This window comes from Chamaea fasciata, unplaced genomic scaffold (genome assembly GCF_029207755.1).
Source record: "Chamaea fasciata isolate MVZ Bird 193981 ecotype frontalis unplaced genomic scaffold, bChaFas1.0.hap1 SCAF_6, whole genome shotgun sequence".
Lineage (NCBI taxonomy): Eukaryota > Metazoa > Chordata > Aves > Passeriformes > Sylviidae > Chamaea > Chamaea fasciata.
This window is the reverse complement of record NW_027094091.1, coordinates 60,052,998-60,072,229: the sequence shown is the minus strand read 5'-3', so window position 1 is coordinate 60,072,229 and position 19,232 is coordinate 60,052,998. Positions and strand designations below refer to the sequence as shown.

General features: G+C 40.0%; 1 long non-coding RNA gene across 1 annotated transcript; it reads right to left on the bottom strand.

Moving 5' to 3' along the window:
* Positions 1-2,381: 2,381 nt before the first annotated feature.
* LOC136290714 (uncharacterized) lies at positions 2,382-7,822 on the bottom strand. Its single transcript, XR_010721327.1, has 3 exons — positions 7,719-7,822; positions 4,086-4,164; positions 2,382-2,801 (listed from the first exon to the last, which is right to left on the bottom strand). It is a non-coding gene; the product is annotated as an uncharacterized lncRNA (long non-coding RNA).
* Between the last annotated feature and the right edge of the window lie 11,410 nt (positions 7,823-19,232).

The following is a 19,232-nucleotide window of genomic DNA, read 5'->3' as shown; positions in this document are numbered from 1 at the left end:
GGATTTGAATCCATAACCTTTAGTTCCCCAAATGCAGGTCTTTATGCAGAGAGTTAAAAGAGCAGCTGTAGTCACACAAAAATACTGCCGTTCAGGAGGATGTTTACCCTGCCGAGGTAAGGAGCAGCAGCGTGTGCTCACTTTGGCCAAAGTGACAGATTTCCCAGGGAAATCTGCTTCTGGACAAATGCCACGGTTTCCTTACCTTCTTTGGGGAATCTGTGCCTGGCTACTACTGAATAGCAGATTCTGGAACCAGACTGAACTGCCTCTGTATCTTTTGCCTCTGTGCTTCATTTCCTGGTCTTCTCCTTGTACAGCCCATTCTTCCTTTCCCCCATGTTTTCTCTGACTTACACAGAAATACAGTTTGCAAGTACATTAAAGCTGCTTAGATCTAAGTATGAGGTGCACTGCTCACAGCACAATTACTGATATTTTGTTAATAAAGTGAACATGTTCATAATTGTTGTAACGTATCAGGCCTTAGTACAATTCATTGCTAAGCTCTCTATCTCATGTAATACTCCAGTCTAAGGAGATCCTTTAGGATTTAAATTTGTATTTAGAAGGATTTTCAATGCTTATACTTTTTAATTATATAATTAGGGATGAGGAGGAGGTGTTTGTAAAAACTTTCTGAAGGATTATACTAACACACTCCCTGTTGAGGCAAGATAACCTCACCTGTCACACCACCTGAATGAGGAAACTCGTGCAGTTACAGAAGCAATGCTTGTTACCTTCAGGAGCTTCCTCAGAAACCAGAAAAGCTGTTTGTATATGGCAGCAAAAATAGGCAAGTAGTGTTTCAAGTGTCCTTTAAAGAACTAGTCAAAGCATTTGCTCTGGTTATAGCACAACTACCCTATTGTTTGGAGGAAAGCAGGATTACCTGACAGGACTCTTTGGCTGATGTCCCAGGATCCAGATCTCCATCCCAGGAGCAAACACTAGGCAACCTGCTTATACATTCACTCATTTCCACCTCTGTGCACAGCCCAGGAATCACACTTGGAAACAAGTTGTCCCCATTTGTTCTCAAAGAGGCACAGAGATTCCTATTTTCAGTGACCTGCGTGGCATCTGCTGTGGTGACATGACACCAGGTAAACCAAAACCCTATGGCCAGTGCAAGAGAGGTGGTGCCATTTCTGTCATACTGTCCTCAATATGGCAGTTAGGGACTCAGTGGGAAGGCAAAGGATTGAACGTGTCTTCCTGGGGTGGAATACTGCACAGCCAAACCAGGAGACAGGTGATATCTCTGTAATATGATACAGAGATGTTAGAAATGAAACATGAGTCCATACCTTACCAACAGCTACAGCTGGGCAAGACTAGTACTGAACAAAAGCAAGATAGAAGAAAATGAGAAAGGTAATAATTAGCATAAATAAAGGCCTGTCCCACATAATCAAATGTCTTAAATATAAAAAATGGATTGTATACTGATTTTTATATTTTGCAAAGGTAGAACAGCTACAGTTATTTTGAAATCATTCAAGGACATGAGTCAGATTCCTTCAGTGTTGTTATTCCTATTTTTAATCAAAATGCCACAGTGTGAAGTGCAGATATCTTAGTTTTGCTTTCTCATAGTATAAGTGCAGAATAACAATCATTAAATCAAATTGTGCTTACTAGCTTTTACTGCCTTTCACATCTAAATAACCCAAAGCATTTTGCACATCAGAAGGGTCAGTGAGACCAGGCACTCAGCAACTGTCAGTGTGAAGATGCCTGTAGTGACATCAACCTGCTCAGGACAGGAAGCCAAATGATACTGAAATTTATGAAGATTGAACTTAATTACCTAAAAAGGCTTGAGACAGGCTAGGACTGCTACCCTTACAAAGAACCTTATGTGCCAAAAATGACACCTCTCTAACAGTTCAACTCATTTCAGAGCTAGGACTGCCAGGTATTTGCTAACTCCTTTTATCTCCTGGTGCATATGCGTGTGTTGCAATGATTTACCATTCGAATAAAATCCCTTTCCAGCTTAATGAAATCCAGATTTGTTGCAGCATCAAGATGGCCAGCTCATAAAATATCACTCTGGTTCTTTTTTCTCCAAACATAGGGCAAAAAGCTCAACTTGTACCTAACACTAAATACTGTACCTGGTACTGAGCAATTTCATGAATGCCTGTCCCCATTGCAGGGTGATTTTGACTCTTGCCTGTCTGTTGTCCACAAATAATGGTCCTAATGCATTGCATAGCTCTTCTATAAGCACTGAAGTACAGTTAAATACCAACATAAAAGATGTGACAAACACCATAAGAAATGGGAGAAGGGGAGGGGGGAAGAAACCGAAAAAAAGAAAAAAAAATCAATTTTAATAATGGCTTGACAATTACAATTAAGTAATCCAAAGCTCAAGCTGAGCATTTTTGTTACACACCACATGAATGATGTTTGTACTTTGGAACCTTTAAAATATTTAAGCAGAGAAGAAATGAAATGAACTGCAACCAGTTAAGGTCATCCATTTAGGACAAAATTGATAAAATATTAAAATGAAAGAAATAAATTTTCAAACAGAGATACTGAGGCTTCATAGAGATGTATTATTCAAAGCAGAGGAACATGTGTGACCTCTAGGCTATTACATAATGGAGAAAGGATATGACAGTTCAAATGTGCAGGAACAGCAGAGGCAGAGAGGGAAGATGGATTAACCATTCCATGAGGCAGTGCTAGGCTTCCAGGGTCCTTTAACTGGACCTCTGTATTACAGCATGGCACTCTCAGAGCCAGTTCCAGGACCCCGCTATTGCATTGGCCTTAAAAACCTGTGGAAAGATCATGGATTTTAACTAAGGATTGATTTTGTGTCTAGATGAGCTTGCTGGTTCCCAGGAGCTGCCATTTACAGCAGGGGTGATCCCAGGCTGCTGAGTTTCAGTGTGTCAGCTTCTTCAAAATCCTCCCTCTGTCCTTACACATCTTTCCATAGAACAGCCTGGAGTGAGGACAGCAGGGGCTGGCCAAGGTGTAATCATCACACTTCTCCCTTGCTGTGGTCAGCTTTGCTGGCTCACAGCCAGCCTTCTCCTCATCCATCTTTGCCCTAACAGGCCTTGAAGATGCCCAGTTTATGCTTGGGACATCTTCAAGTGGATTGATCAACTCTAGCAATAAATGTTTCCATTTTAATTTAAGGCCAGAGTCAGTATTTATTACACAGGGTTTATTATAAAATGGGGTTTTGCAAAGATCTCAACTCTTTTATATCTGAGGTTTTGGAGATAAATCTCCCCAAAAGAGATTTATTTATTTTTTTGAAGAAGGAGCTGCCTAAAATGAGATGTATTTTTAAATCCCAGAAAAATCTGCCTAACAGCAAGGTCTATGCTCCTTTGAAAAATTAATTTCCACCGAGCAGAGGGTTCTTGCCTTCAAGCTCAGTGCTCTGAGGCAACTCCATTGCTCTCCTGTTGGCAAAATGTGTCCAGTATTCACACAGCCAGAAAGGCTGTGCCTAACGTAAGGTTTGGAACTGCACGTCAGGTGCCAGGTATCAAAAAGTTAGGGCACATAATGCCAGAGCTTTTTCTTGGATGCGTCTTAGCCTCCCTAGAGGACATACAAAAGCACCTAAAACGGTAGGAAAATTAGTGTCACTGACAGTCATTTGTGATCTTGAGTCTTCCAAATGTTTTTGATCCTCTTCCCATTTTTACTCAGTTGCAATCACTCCATGTAAAAAAATAGATCTTTGCATTTGCAGAGTAAGCATTTATTTCTAGCTCTCAAAGCTCCTTCCAAAACTAAGTATAAACATTATTAGCTTGATTTTATAGCTGTCTTAAGTGGAGAGAGAGGGGCCATTTACAAATGAGCTTCTATGCAAGATTAGGCCTAACCTATGATACTTCTCTGCTCCTGGCACTTCAGGCTCTTATTATGACGAAGTGTTCCCTCAAATAATGTAAAACTCTCAGATTGAATTTTAGGTATCCATATATTTTACCCCAGAATTTGAAAATATGACCACATTGCTTGTGCTTATAAATTGTCAAAAGTGATCAGAGAATACGACCCTTTGAGTCAAAGTTAATTTTTTGTTGACATACCTGGGACAGACCAGGGTGATCAAATCAAAGGTCCAGGCCACCAGGTACCATTCCTCCAGCAGAAGCCAACAGCAAATGCCTAAGGAAGTGAATAAGAAGTGGCAAACATGCACATCCTATAGTTTCTAGTGATCTAAGATTCAGGGATCGTTTTTATAAGTATTTTTTAAAGAGTTACTATCTGTGTATATTTGAAAGTCCCTGATAGGCTTCACTCTCATTATGTTGTCTGATTACATTTTCAATATATACAAAAAAGTGAGATTCATAAAATCCCGTAGCAATGAGTACCACAGTTAATTACAAATTGTGTGAAAAAAACCCCTCCTCTCATGGTCTTTCTAGATTTCAGCTGGTATTCCTCCTTCTGCTTAATCTAGCAGAAAAAAACCCCATGGATATTGGTGTGTGGGAGACTGGTCTCAGAATTACCTAGAATAAAACCAAGAAATATGTTTTAATTAAACCAATCTGTCTCCCTTAAAAATCTGGTCAAAGGGATTTATATGGCATAACTGAAGAAAAAGTGAGCTACTCTTTTCAGATAATAGAGGAACAAAACTACAGGTAACTTGGGAAACTCAAACACCAACTTTTTTGAAATTCTGCTGAAATATTCAGCTATGCCTTCAGTGCAGACAGGAATTTTGCAGCCAACATAATTTTTAAAACGGAGATAAGTATGGGGGGGGGGGGGAGGGCGGGGGGAGGGAATAATAGAGCTTTCTATTAATGGAAAGCAGTCAGGCTGCAGCCTGAACTGTGGTGTCTTCCCTCCCCATAATCATGGCATTAATTACTTCATAGGTCAAATTATGTTTCTGTTTGAAAGAGTTTGGCCATCTACGTGAATCAGGGCATGCATATTTAGATCTACTGTATCCTCCAGCACGGGCTTTTATTCTTGTTTGATGCATGCAGGCTACTAATTTAGATTTTCATTGAAGATGGCTATTTTTTCCTCTCCTGCACAATGGCAGTCCAGTTCCAAAATACACAGAACAAGCACACATTAAGTGAATCTGAGGGCAAGTATACTTTCTCCTTTGACCATATGGATGGGATTTTTCTTTAAAATAAAAAGGCCAAAAAGTGACTGGAACAATGCCCAAAGGGGAGAATAGAGAGAGATATTTAAAGGTGAGCTCACTAGATTTATAATAGCAGGGGACACTATCATCCTTTCCAGCCAGCTACCCGGTTAGAAGCAATGCTTATTTCACAAGAAGGGCCCTGGAGATCCTTCTTTAGAAAATAATAGCTACAACTATTAATATATGGGGGAAGCTGTAGCAATCCACTTCAGATATTGATAATAAATTACATTGTTCAGATATGAGATTACACACTCCAGGCAGGCAAACAGAAGAGCAAGTTTTTTGTGTGTATCAGTGTTATTTAGAAGAGCTGCTTGGAAAAGTTTTAAGGAATTAGAGTGCTTCTGTCCAGAAAGAAGAGCCAAGAGCTTTGAACAAAAATACTGCTCATCATTTAAGCATATTAAGAGCCTGGATGAGGCACTAGCTCAGGGCTCACAGGGAAGGTGCTGCTTCTTGTGTTAAGCTGATCCCACTATTTGTGGGAACAACTTGTGAAATTACTTTGAATGTATCAGAAGACATAGAGAAAACATGAAAATATGGTAGCACATAGCAGGGCTTCTTCCGTCAATGAAAGCCCTTTCACAGCAGCATTAGACTCATCTTTAAGAGGGCCAGTAGTGGCCCAGCAAGCTATCCACTAAAAACCAAGACAAGCAGTCTTGGTCTCAGAACTTTTTAGAGGATTAGCTTGCTCCCATGTGCAAAGAGGTGTAGGAATTTTGTTGCTCAAAACTTAAAATAAGAAACACAATGGGGTAGCAGGAAATAAGCCTGAAAATGCCAGGATTGGTAAGTCTAAGCACATAAAAAAATACCATGAGCTTGTTTTAAGAATTACTGTACTTCAGAACCCTGTGATGTTTCAGTCATCTGTCTGGTTTACTGGTGTCGAGATAAATGGATTCAATGTTTTTACATTTTTCTCAGCCACAAAGATTACACATTTGTTTATCTGTGTAATGATATGCTCACATTACCACAGCTATGGGAGCTGAGAGCTGTACAAGCCCTTTAAAATAATGACTTTGTGGATAAGGTTGTGAGTGTTATCATGAGTGAGCTCCAGAGACATTTCTGAACTCTGTTCAAGATCCCTCTCTTCTGACTTCTGAGCATACAGTACAAGAATTCCCACTGAAGCCCACAGAAGTTAAAATCCCTTTTACTTGAGGTGTTCAGTGCTTTGTAGGATCAGAGCATAAGCAAGGCTTACAAATGAATACAATCAGAGATTGTTGGGGTTTTTTTAACTGTACCTTTTAAACTGTATTGCAGTCTTTAACACCACTTTTAAAAAAAAAGTCAGACTGTAAGAGGATAAGCATAATACAGCAAGTTTGAAAAATTCCTTGACTCCCTGGCACCACAGATTCAAGTCTTGGGGTCACTGAACCCTTCACCTTTCTCAGATAGATAAGATGACTACTGCAATATTTAATACAAGATAAGCCACACAAGCATTTGACTGGATTTGACCTCTCAAACAGCTTACAAACCCAAGAGCCTGTGTAACCTGAACCTCCGCAAGAAAATGGATATTTGTACATTTTCTGTAGCTCCAAGAACTGGAGACCGTGGAAACATCAAATATCATAAGACATGCTGAAGGTGCTATCCAGAAATACTGCTGAAGGCACTTCTTTAGCTGTATCTTCAAGTATCAGTGGCCAAAGCTGCTGCTCACCCAGGTATGAAGAGCAGGCTGAGCTTTAGGAGTCCATACATCTGCAAAGCTCCTTTCCAGAAGCAGTTGCACCTCAGAGACAAACACCAGGCACATGAACTGCAGGTCAGATCCTGCTCCTAAGTGACAAGAGACAGCTCTTTGCATGGGAAGCCTGGATGGGTTCCCTGTTGTCCCACATTATATCACCCCACTGCCATGTAACTTGGTGTGGCAAACACTCTGCATGGTCAGATATACAAACATAAAGTTATGTCCTTCACAACCAGAGAGGAAACCCAGAGAGCCAAGAACATCCCCCTCACATGATTTTGCTGTCCCAAGCATTGTCCTGGTGGTATGAGCTCTAGTCCACCAGAGAAGTAGGGCAGGAGGAGACAGAAGGCTGCAGGTGGGCAGCATGGACAGCCACAGGCCTGGCCACACTCCACTGACTCTGGCACTCTCCCTTAACCAGCTGACCAGGAATCCTCCAATTCTTCACCCAGCTTCTGTACAAATATTTCTACTCACGTGAAGCACATATACAGTTTTCGAGCACATTAACCCTGTCTTCCCATGTAGCAAGGTTTCTCTCAGTGGCTACTGTCACAAAGGAAAGGCACTCAAGGGTTTGCCTGCCTACTTAGCTCAGGTTTCTCATGCACCAGCAGATGCTGCCATTCACGCTGCTGTGGCATCCAAATCTGCTCTGGAAAAAGTTATCTGTTGGTAAGGACACACATGGCTTGTCTACAGCTGAGGCTCTGCTAGTGCCACATTCAGGCTAGCAATAGTGGAAAATTCTGAAGTGCAGGCAACCTCAGACAGACACAGAAATAAACCACCAAATGTCAACAAACTTACGCAAAGCGTTCCCATTTCAGAAGCAGTAATTCCTTAGGAAAGTATTTCCATTTTATACTTCATACTTCAGGGTTCACTCCACATGCCTCTGAAAGTCCACGATGAAAAATTCTTGTCTTAATCCAAATGTCCTCTAAATAGCAATGGAATTTTGAAAGTGCCTGTAAAATGTCAAAAACCTGGGAGCTTTTTTTCCCCTTCTGTCGTGGCATCAGCAGAAATGTAGATGACACAAATTCAAACTACGTAGGTGGAACTAAGGCCCCCCTCCTAGCTGAGTTTTAAACAACAGAGATGTGTGTCTTTTTTAACATGATTTACGAAGGCTTCTGGGGAAGTCAAACCACTTTGGCTAAGAAAAACTAAACCACTGCAAAAAAATTAGGAAGAAGTATTAAATTTAAATTATTGAAGAATTTTTATGTGTTCTTAATGCTGTGCTTATTTGAAAAAAAACATAGAAAATAATAATTAGCAAATCTATTATTTCATAATGTAATTGTATTTGTCTGTACAAATATATTAATTCCTGTTCCAACTCTGTCCTAACACAGCATTGTTTGTATTTGCAGGTGGTAGGAAAAAAATATGTTACTGTTTGTGATTGAAGCTATCTTATCAAGGACATATTTTTGGTACTGAAAACAAGTAGAGGAATAGAATTTTATCTAGCCCATAATTATTATTTTTTAAGAATGGAAAGTAGGGTACACTATAGATCGCATCCGGTTATGTGATCTGGAATGAACTGGAATAAACTCTTATTTGCATGTTTACTTTTCTTTTTACTAAATGATTGTCAGTGTGGTTTATTTTGCCTCATCCTGCCTGATGTTGCACAAACTCTTCCATGCATTATTGCAAATCAATTCAAGCGTTTTTGTCCAAACCATTTCACGTTACACAATTCAACATTTAAAAGATGTGGAATCAAACTAATCTATTGCTTCTGTAGTACTAAAGTTGGTGCTAGCTTGCACAATCCCAAATCTGAAAACACTTGCCTTAAGTTATGCAAACAGCCACAATTACTTCAGTGGGTCCTCTGACATACTTAATTATGAGTGGTTTCAGGTTCAGGAACCTGGTGAATCTTCACCATTTCTGTGCTGGTGCATCCTGCAGGTATCTATTGGCAGCAAAATGCTCCTGCAGAGGAAGAGATGAAATCCAAAGGCTAGGCAACTGCTTGCAAGATGGATAAATACAATCAACTTGCCAGAGGTACTTCCTTTGTGTCAGATTGTTGCAGTCAGGAAGACTTGACAACTTGTGCCTTCAAAGGCAACAGTTCAAGGTGGCTAAGATCAGTTTCCTCAATCTGACATAACCAGGTATTAGGGATTATTTCCCTGACAGAGACAACGAGCTGACCTAGATGCAGAGGCAAAGGTTTTTTATGTGCAAATGTTACATGTATTACTAAAGTTATAGGATGCTTTTAAAATCAGGATTAATATTGCATGGTAACGGTTCTAAATATGCGTGCAATGAAAAATAGGTAGCCGGTAACATCTGAGATCTGCTGACCCTGATGGCAGTGACAGTAAACTGCTGCTGAAATAGTCCAGGCTGACAAAGGCACAAATATGCCATTGCTAGGACCAAGTCACCCGGTCACTTCCTTCTTGTTGTTACCTGTAAGTCAGCACTAACTGGGTGTTACTGCCTAGTATGCAAATGCTGTGCTTCTATTATAAACACAGACACAAATATATATATTGCAGGTATAAAATACACACACACATACTTACATGAAAAGAATATTTTAAATGAGGATTCCTTGGCCTTCTAGAATTTGCAGAGACATCTCATTGCCTTCTTCCAAAATGCACATCTCGGAGTTAATTGGTTTCATTAATTTGACCCAAGCAAAGCTTTTTTTCCACTTCTGCTTGGGTGATTTTTTGAACTGAGCTTCTAGGTAAGCTCTGTGCCAGCCATGAATAAACCAGTTACAGTTAAATGCCGCCCTTTCTGTGAGCTGCTGTCCCATGGATTACTCACCAGATGGATTTGGTAGATGAAGTCCAGTATGATGACAGAGTTCCTGTGACAAGCAGAAGACAAGGCATTACTGAGTTAATTTCTACTGTGTTCCCCTCTAGGGAGTGGTGAACTCCTGTTTGAGCTGATGGTGGGACAGACTCCAGCTCTTCTCCTGTGAACATATTCCAAAGGACGAGAGACAATGTTTCCAACCTTTTATTACAAGGGGCTTCTTACAGCAAGGTTTAATTCTGAAATCTTTCATGTTAGCTCAGCGACTTCTTCTCCTGCAGTGTGGAGACTTTATGTTCTGTGGTGTCCTATGCTTTCTTAACCCTTTCTTTCCTTTTGACCAAGCTGGTTATGGCAACATTAACAAGGTGACGACACCCCAGAGCTGTGTCTCTTTCCCCTACATTATTTAAATTTCATGCAACAAATGGTATACATTAAAAATAAGGAAGAAATCCACTTTAAAATATTGCCCTAGGATGTTCACCTAAAACAATATTTCCTTCCAAAAAAGACAGGATGATGATTTTAATGTAATGGCAAGATCTGAGGAACTTAGTGATTATTTGATTTTACAGTGGCCAATAGCAATTGAATATTTCAATGTAGACATGCTACATTTTAATGTAGACATTAAATAGACATGTTCTCTGTCCTAAGGTCATAAAACAGAGAAGGGAAAGATAACTATGAAAGAGATTTCAAGATTTCAGAGTGACATTTAGGTGAGCAGCTTTTGTGCATGTTGAATATTTTTGTACATCTGGAAACGGTGCCTTTCATAAAACAATAGAGATTTTTTCAGATATCTTAATAATAGTGTGAATTAATTTTATTTGGGGTTTTCTTATTGAAAAATTAGCATATTTAGTTCTGATATACTTAACAATATGCCCTAGGGAGAAAAATTAAGGAGGCAAGAGCATGTGCAAATAGAGTCAAGCAGCATGAAAATTCTTTTTGACAACAGCGTTCTGGTGGAACCAGCTCAAGACACAGGAGAGGCAACCTGATGAATTTTGTCCCCAATAAGCAGCGTTCAAACATAACGGGAATCAGCAAACAGAAGCTTGAAAATATTTACACATATCCAGACAGAGATGGAAAGTTCACATCCATAATGAATGGTCATTAGGGAAAAAAAAAAATCAAAGCAAAACAGATTTTTAGACAAAGCCGAATTTAAACCAGGGCTGATTACAGCTGCTTTAATGGCTGAATCCAAAATTTGGCTCAACTCTAGTTAAACCGTAATCTGACAGACTCTTTCTATTACAATTCTCTGCTGAGTTGTTCAGTTTGTGGAAGAAGAGTGTTTCTAGCATTATAACTTAAATTATAATAACTACAAAATCACTCTTAAGATGTAAAAGGGTAATAGCAGGCTCATTTACTAATCTCCATAGTTTACCCAGGATATTTTTTGTCCAGGAAACACAAATGCTACAGAGTTTAGCAGCCTGTAAAACTTACAGGAGTGATAGTCCATCAGTTACCTTCTCAAAAAAACGCTGCAGTGTATGTAACCTTCTTAAATTCCCTGGGGTTTTTTTATTTTACAAATGGTGAGCCTGAGAAGGGTTTTGCCACAGACAATATTATAAAGGGTTCAGACTTGTGAGTGACATAAATAAATGGTTTCCAAACAGAAGTGCACATACAAGAAACTGTATATAGATGACTTCTGTGTGGCAGATAGTGTAAAGTTGCCACTGTCAATGAATGGACTTTTTAAAATGACAGTCTCCAAAGTGGTACACACAAGACAGACCACTGGGATGAGGGAAGACATTCTTTCTCTGTGCCTCATTGATAAATAATTTTTTAAAAATCACTTTATCTATTTAATTTTCAACTCATCCTTTTTAAATTTCTATTTTGTGCATGTTTTATAATATATAAAAATTAGCACAGTAGCACATGTATATCATTCATAAATAAATAATTGATTGTACATAGTGTGGGAGTGTATTTTTTTGCACATAGGGGCATATGATCCAAAAAGTTTGGAGACCAGCATTTAAGGATCAGCCCCTGACTGACCAAAGTGGCACTCCCATTATTTGACAATTCTTCTCTAAAATGTTGAAAAATGTCTGTTGGGACTTCTTGCAAAGATCAGTGAAACAAATGGAAGCCTTTTGTAAAAACTTCCAGTGGATTTGGATCAGACCTGTCAGAATTACAGCAGCAGAGGTCAGAGGAAGTATCTGTCACTCCTGAATCCTGTCCTACTGCACTGCTGACATTGCTCTCCACAAAGTATTGGATAGATGCAGAAGAAAGAAAAAGTGCTTATGTGTAATTCTGCAGAGCAAAGGAGTGGGTTTATGGTGAGCAAAGTATTGATATGGGGCAAGATAAACACTTCTTGGATCACAGTAAAGGTTACAGTTAGCAAAACAAATTTAGCTGCCAGCTCTGTACTTTTCCTAGCATTACACAACATAATCATAACACTCAGAACACTTGACACTGCTGTTACAAAACAGCTAAATGCACAGCCCACTAGTTTTGACAAATTGCATTATATCATCCTAAAAAAAGGAAGCCATCTTATTCCTTAGCCCATGCCTTGTCCACTCAGGGCACAGCATTGCTGCTAACAAGCAGCACTTTGTGGTGTGAGGCACAGCCCTCTCCTGCCATGGGCTTCCTTTATCACTGGCAGCTGTGTCTGGGTGGCCACTGATCAGCAGCAGCTTCTCACTGACCTCGGGCCCACAGCCTGGGCAGGAGGTGTGCTCATCCTTGATGCCAATCATGCTGTCCCTCAGGCTGCTCAAAGGCATGTTCTTTTCTTGGATCTGAATGATTAAGAAGGGCACCTGAAATACAGTTATTGCTGCCGCTGCACTCTAGAAACGTGGCTATGTAATGCAACACTTTTATGCACCAGAAACGATTCTATCGCTAGAAAAAAAGGAGATGCATTTATTCAAACGTCTAAAATCAATCATCAGCTACCAGGAATAGATCATGTCTGAAAAGCTATTGCTTGTCCTCCTCAGTTTCAGTAGTGACTTCACTGGAGGTCTGCCTCTAACATGCCTAAGTGGAATGGGCGGGTCAGAATGAAGACGTTTACAGCATCAGCATATTTTTCTTGCTGTGAACCTCCCTCCGCTAATTGAAACTTCTTTCCAGGTCTCTCAGCTGGCTTTTGGGTTCCATATGGATCTACTGCACCCCTCTCCATTGTACCATATGCAAAAAGATGACTGACACTTCCTGGACATTTTAATTTAATAAACCACATGGTTATTAGTGATAATTATAGAGGATATCATTGAAATTAGATTAGCTCTGGAAAAGTGCACACATATAAAACCAGGGAAACATTTAACACTGACACATTACCAGTCCATTTTTGTTAGTATACCAATAGGACTTTGACTGATAGGTCTGCACTGGCCTGTCCTCCAGGCACTGCCACACTTGTGCTGTGGCTGCTACTGTAATTTCAATCTATACTCCAGGGAGGGACTCAAATGATTTCACAGGGTGCAGAGGGGCTCATTCATTAGTCTGGCCTCATAAAAACTTACTCTACTGCAAACATCAAACTGGCTACACCTATTTTAATGCAATTAAAAGGCTGCATAAATCAATGTCGCATCAAGAATTCCCCTTTAGACACCCACTAATGATCTGAGCTCTTAGGAGGGAGCTTTGTTTTCCTTTCCTGAGTGTCAGCTCACTACATCTGATTGGCCTTCCAGAGGCAGCAGAGCCAGAGCCTGCATAGCCAAGTGGCTACAGGTACTCTCTGGCATCACCAAGGCTACGGTTAGCCTTGGAAGCTGTTCAACACACTTGCTTCTCTCCCCACTCCTGGCAGAGCAGGTGTGCTGGTTTTGCCTTGGGGGGCTTATTTTTTCCCACAGTTAGCTGATGAGGGTTTATGTTTTGGATTTGTGCTGAAAACAGTGTTTAAAACACAGGTATGTTTTTGTTATTGATGCCAGGGCTTACACAGAGCCAAGGCCTTTTCTGCCTCTCACCCCACCCCAGCAGTGAGGGGGCTGGGGCTGCACAATGAGCTGAGAGGGGACACAGCTGGGGCAGGTGATTCCAAGTGACCCAAGAGATATCCCATGGCATAGGGAGTCATGCTCAGCATGTAAAATAAGGGAGAAAAGAATCAGAAGGGGATTTACAGAGTTATGGAGTTTGCCTTCCCAAGTCCCCATTACATGTGATTGAGCCTGGATTTCCTGGGCATGGCCAAACAAGTGCCTGTGCTTGGGAAGTGGTGAATGAATTCCCTATTTGGCTTTGCTTGCAACTGGAGCTTTTGCTTTACCTCTTAAACTGCTTTTATCTCAACCCATGAATTTTCTCACTCTTACCCTTCCAATTCTCTCCCCCATCACACCAGGAGGGAGGGAGAGAGTGGGGCTGAGGTTCTGGCTGGGGTTACACCACAACAGCAAGCACTGCTGACCATTTCTGTATCTCACTGCTGCCCTGCCTCAAAGATCACTGCTACTGTTAGTGTAGCAAAGAGGCACTGCCTCCAAGCCCTTCACAATGACAATACATGTCCTATTATGCACTTTCTACAAAAGAGGAGTCACAAAACGTTTAGGTGGCTTATCCAGGATCCAAAGCAACATCAAAGTGGTAATTCTTACGTAGCTCTTGGGGAAAGGAGCATATTTGACTGAATCATGATGCCTCCCAACCATAAATTACAATACTTGGATTCAGCACTTTCAAAGCTATGAGCTGTTTGGTCTCTGACTGATGATTAATGAAATAAACTGCTTTTATCCTCCAAAACCTGAAGAGAAATGGGGTATATTGCAAGCCTGTTTTATGAGTGAGCCCATTGTGGAACAGATAAAAAAGGTGGTGGTTCCCAGGAAACTTTTCATTACAAGCCTAACCAGGTAATTTTCTGGAGACATGCATATGATATTAAAAACAGAAACTCCAAGGAAACAGAGACTGGCAGAATCACATCATGCATAAAAAAAGCTAGGTTAAACTCATACATCCCCATCCACAACCAAGAGCCCCCCACAAAGCCCCATGGGGTGCACATGAGGCAGGGCAAGGCTGCTGAGGCTTTGGAAGGTCTGCCACACAGACAGGGGGATCCCAAAGCACAGATCAGTTTCTACCCTTCCCTCTTCACCAACAGCACCCCAATCTGCTGCTCACAGAGGAGAACAAGGGGGAAGGGCACAAAACCCACTGGACGCCTTCAGAAGGCTTATGTTTATCTGAACATAGTTTCTATCATTGTTTTATAGTCTGGAGCATGTCAACAGGAGATAAAGAGGAAAGATGACTGAGGAATTAAATTATCTGTAGTGCTGAGCAAGCCTTTTTCAGCCTACTGTGGTTTAAATTTGTCACCTGACATGATAATGTAGAAGAGGTTATGTTACACTTCAGCTCAAAATGCACCTGCTTGGGAAGGCCTAACATCCCCCATTAAAGGGGACAGGGCTTGGCCCAGCACTGAGGTTAATACTGAAGTATTCCCCTGGAGCCAGGATTGTGGGTCCTCATTACCATCACCCTCTGAATGTTGCTCTAAACACTAACTGATAAACAGAATCAGTCTGTTTCAGACCTCAGAGACAAGCAGATAGAATTTGAGATGGCTGTCCTTTGATAGCCAAAGAGGGCAATTATAATTTTTTTTCTTGTGCGCATTAGGTGTCGGCAGAACTTTAATCAATCTTCATGTGATGCCAATAGTTCACAGACAGAGCTGCAGTGCTTGAAGGAAATAGGTTATCTTTTCCCACTGTGAACTGCTAGCTCTGAGGAGTGTTTGATGCAAGTCTGAAGAAAGTGCACACTCTGAATCAGGAAGGACCATTGAGCAGGAAAAATTAACAAAACACTTAGAAATGACTGAGCTCGGCTGGCCAGTTTTCCAGCTATGACCTTTAATTCTCCATAAAGAGAAGGTTCTTAAAAAAAAGAAAAATCAAACATTCTCACCAATATGGTTAATTAAACAGAATGGGGAATGTTATCACATGTGTGGAAGGAATCCAAAAACAGTTTGGGTAGAAGAAAAAAATTGCAGTTATAACCCAGTCTTATTTAAAGAAAAAAATATTTCAACATATGGTATAATATTTCATGAACCTGCGAGAGTAGTGTAAATATATAATTGCATTAAACATATATAAATATTGCAGTAAATATTTTAAATAAAAATAAACTGTGAATGAAATAATTTTTCCCTAAAAAATGTTATCAAAATACTCAGCATATACATATATATATATATTTAGGGAGAGAGTCAAAGGAGCCAAGTGTTGTAACTTGTAAGTCATATTAAGTAACTTATATGAGACTCACACTGATTAGTGCAGATTATCTGGCTACATCTGACTGTCCTGGTCTAGCAAGGATGTGGTCTGACTGTGCAGGCCAAGGGCAAATGAAACCATAGGCACTGCCAAGTCAAGACGTTAGCACTGGATTCTCATGGTAGCTTGCTGTCTCTAGAGGTGAAATTTGGAAATGAAATGTTCAAAAAAATGAAGCTTTGGTACAGGCGAACCAAGGAGGTTATGTCGAAAATAAGTGGTTGTCAGCGGGCTGATCCTAGTGATTAATTATAGGCTCAAATTAATTATATAGCTCAATTGAGTGCCCCTTTCCCTTAATGTCTTAAGAAGGACAACAGGAAAACAGTATAAAAAGCAATTGAAATTGGCCTATTTGCAGTCATTACCCTTAAACCTGACAGAGTGAACAGACAGGGTCTGGAGGTCCTGTCACAAATCTGAAATCTCTAAGTTATTACATCAGTTAGCTGTGTTCCATAGTAGCCCACCATAGCTAGTGTTCATAAATAAGAAGTTGTGTTTGTAGAAGTTAATTTCTATTAAGATTATTTAAGAGATCTCATGACAACTTTCATAACTTCACACAGGACATGATCTACTGCTGAACTCTAAAAAACAAGTCCTGCTTCTGACTGTACCCTCACACTGCCATGGCATCCCGCTGCTAATACTTACAGTGCTAAATCTAAGTTTAGGCTTGAAGAATTAGATCACACTTCCTTTTCCCTTTCATCACACTAGAAGGTGTGTCCTCCTTACCTGAGTACTTGGTTAAGTATCTCCTGGCTGTTCTTTCATCAGCAGAAAACGATGAGCTCCTGGTCCAATGTACAATTATTTAAATATTGTATTAGCATTGCACCTAATGGTCCCTTGCACTTGGCACTGGACAAGCACATCGCAGAGGCAAAGTACATTGCCAGATAATTTCCAATTCAGTTATGAATGAAGATACAATAGATGGACACATCATGGAAAGCATTAACAAACGAGACTGGTTAACGTAATATAGAAGATTGAAAAATGTTGCTTTGATGTGGCTCTTCTTCCACACTTCATTCTTCCAAGAAATGTTAAAAATAGCTAAAATCCCTTAATTTCTCCCCTAATAATACTCTCCCAGGTGACCATATGCCACAGGGATGCTGCATGATCACAAATGGGAAAAATACCAAAGATCGTAAGGGGAATGAGTCATGAAGCAGCAAGACATATTCTAAAAATATTTACAAATCCTTAGTTAGAAGAAAATAAAAAAAAGGCTGCTGCAAATAGCACTTCTTGGACAACAGGATCCTTTGTATAGACAAACAGCACACGTAACATAACAAATGGCCAGCTTTTCACGTGAGACCAATCTTCAAAGAGCTTCTGAATGTCTCTCTCCCGACTTTCTCCTTCAATTTTTGCCCAAACTATCTTGAGTCTTACATATGGAGAAGGAATAAGCTTAATCGGGGCAACTGCAAGCCTTTCATCAATTCAATTATCCAGTAAAGGGCTCACTCGTTGAACTCAGCCATAAAGTGTTAGAGTCGCGGTGCTGCTCCTGTCTATCAGCTTGTGTCCCTGAATTCTTTGTACCCTTAGGGATGTTTTATCTTTTGAAAAATGTGACAGTCTGCCTTTGGAGACTGGCCTCGGCACAGCTCCATAACCAATATATTGACAGATATAAGGCAGTGTGGAAAGAGAAGCAGTTCACGACTTGCGTCTGTCGAGCTGATTTCCTCTCTGGACGCAGGACTTTTAAAAGTTATTACAGGGCCTTTCCAACCATTACCTTACATTAACAACATCAGATTTATTTTTATAGGGATCTATGGATCTACAGCAGTATCACATTGGACCTCATTTCCCAGTATTCTTACTTTTTGGAAGGTGTAATTAAAATATTATCATAACTCTGAGCATACACAGGGCTTACATTGAAAAGGTACCTTTGCTGTTGGAATAACAGACTTAAAATGGGAGAAGAATTCATTAATATTGCCAGTATTTCTGACATTTTCTACTGAAATGTGACTTGATTGTTTTTATATGTAAACTTGAATTTGCAGTTTCTCTTCCCTCCATTTTCAAAGTAAATGAAAACCAATCACATCACCTCTAAGAACATATTCATCTATAAAAATTAAATTCAAAAGAACACAGGACTAGCAGTGGAATATTGCAGGCATCCTCATGAGGTCAACCATCATTTCTGATTTTGCAGGACACACAGATATGCAGCTGTATTGGCATTAAGTGCCTCATGTTAGGGATAACTATACTAATTGTTCAGTGCTGTGATCTTCTCCTTGTTTTACCTTACCTGACCATCACTGTTTCTGTGCCCCAGCACCCTGGTTAGGAGAACATGATGGTTCAGAGCCTCGTCTGAAAACCATTTTCATTTAAAATCAGGATTTCTGCAAAGATAATAGAAAACAAACTAATTACTTATGTTGTTCTTTCCCCTCCTAATTGCAATCCCTTCGAGATCGAACTGCCAAAATACCAAAGGACATAATATTCAAAGTTGGTTTTCTGAAATTTTAGTTTGGGGGAAGCAACTCTCTTGAGAAGATAGCTGTACCTATATATATGACAACGTATTTTAATTTCCTGTCTTTAATCAAAGTCACCAGCCCAATGCTACCACAATGTACCTATTGGACCTTGAGATTTCTTGCTATTTTATGGCCTTTTAATCTTATGCTCTTGTATATGATGTTTAAGAATGGTGCATCTTCAGAATGACATGATAAAAGCTTTCAGTCAGGAGCTAGGAGTGTGTTTAAGAAATGCACATTTAAAATCAGCATTTAAAATCATGGGCAAATATTTCCTAGACAAAGTAGTAAATTCTCTGGTCTAATGTAGAATGAAATAGGTTTTTGCTACTGGGTTCCTGTCCTTTCTCTCAATGAAATAATCATGTGTCCAGGTAATGGTGGACTATATTGCTGTCAATATCACTTTCAAGTTATTAGGTCCAATCAATGCTGGATAAAAGGAAAAAGGGTGGTCAACAGGCAATCTGGCTTTCAGTTTAACACTCCCTTGAGAATTTTCATTATCCTTTCCTTTTCTGTTCTCAAGGTTAGCTCGAGCTAGACTATTTGTAGCTTCAGCTTCCTGCAGATAATGCACATCCACAATAGCCTTGCTCCTCCAACGTCAGAGTGCCCTTCCACCTGAGTAAGCA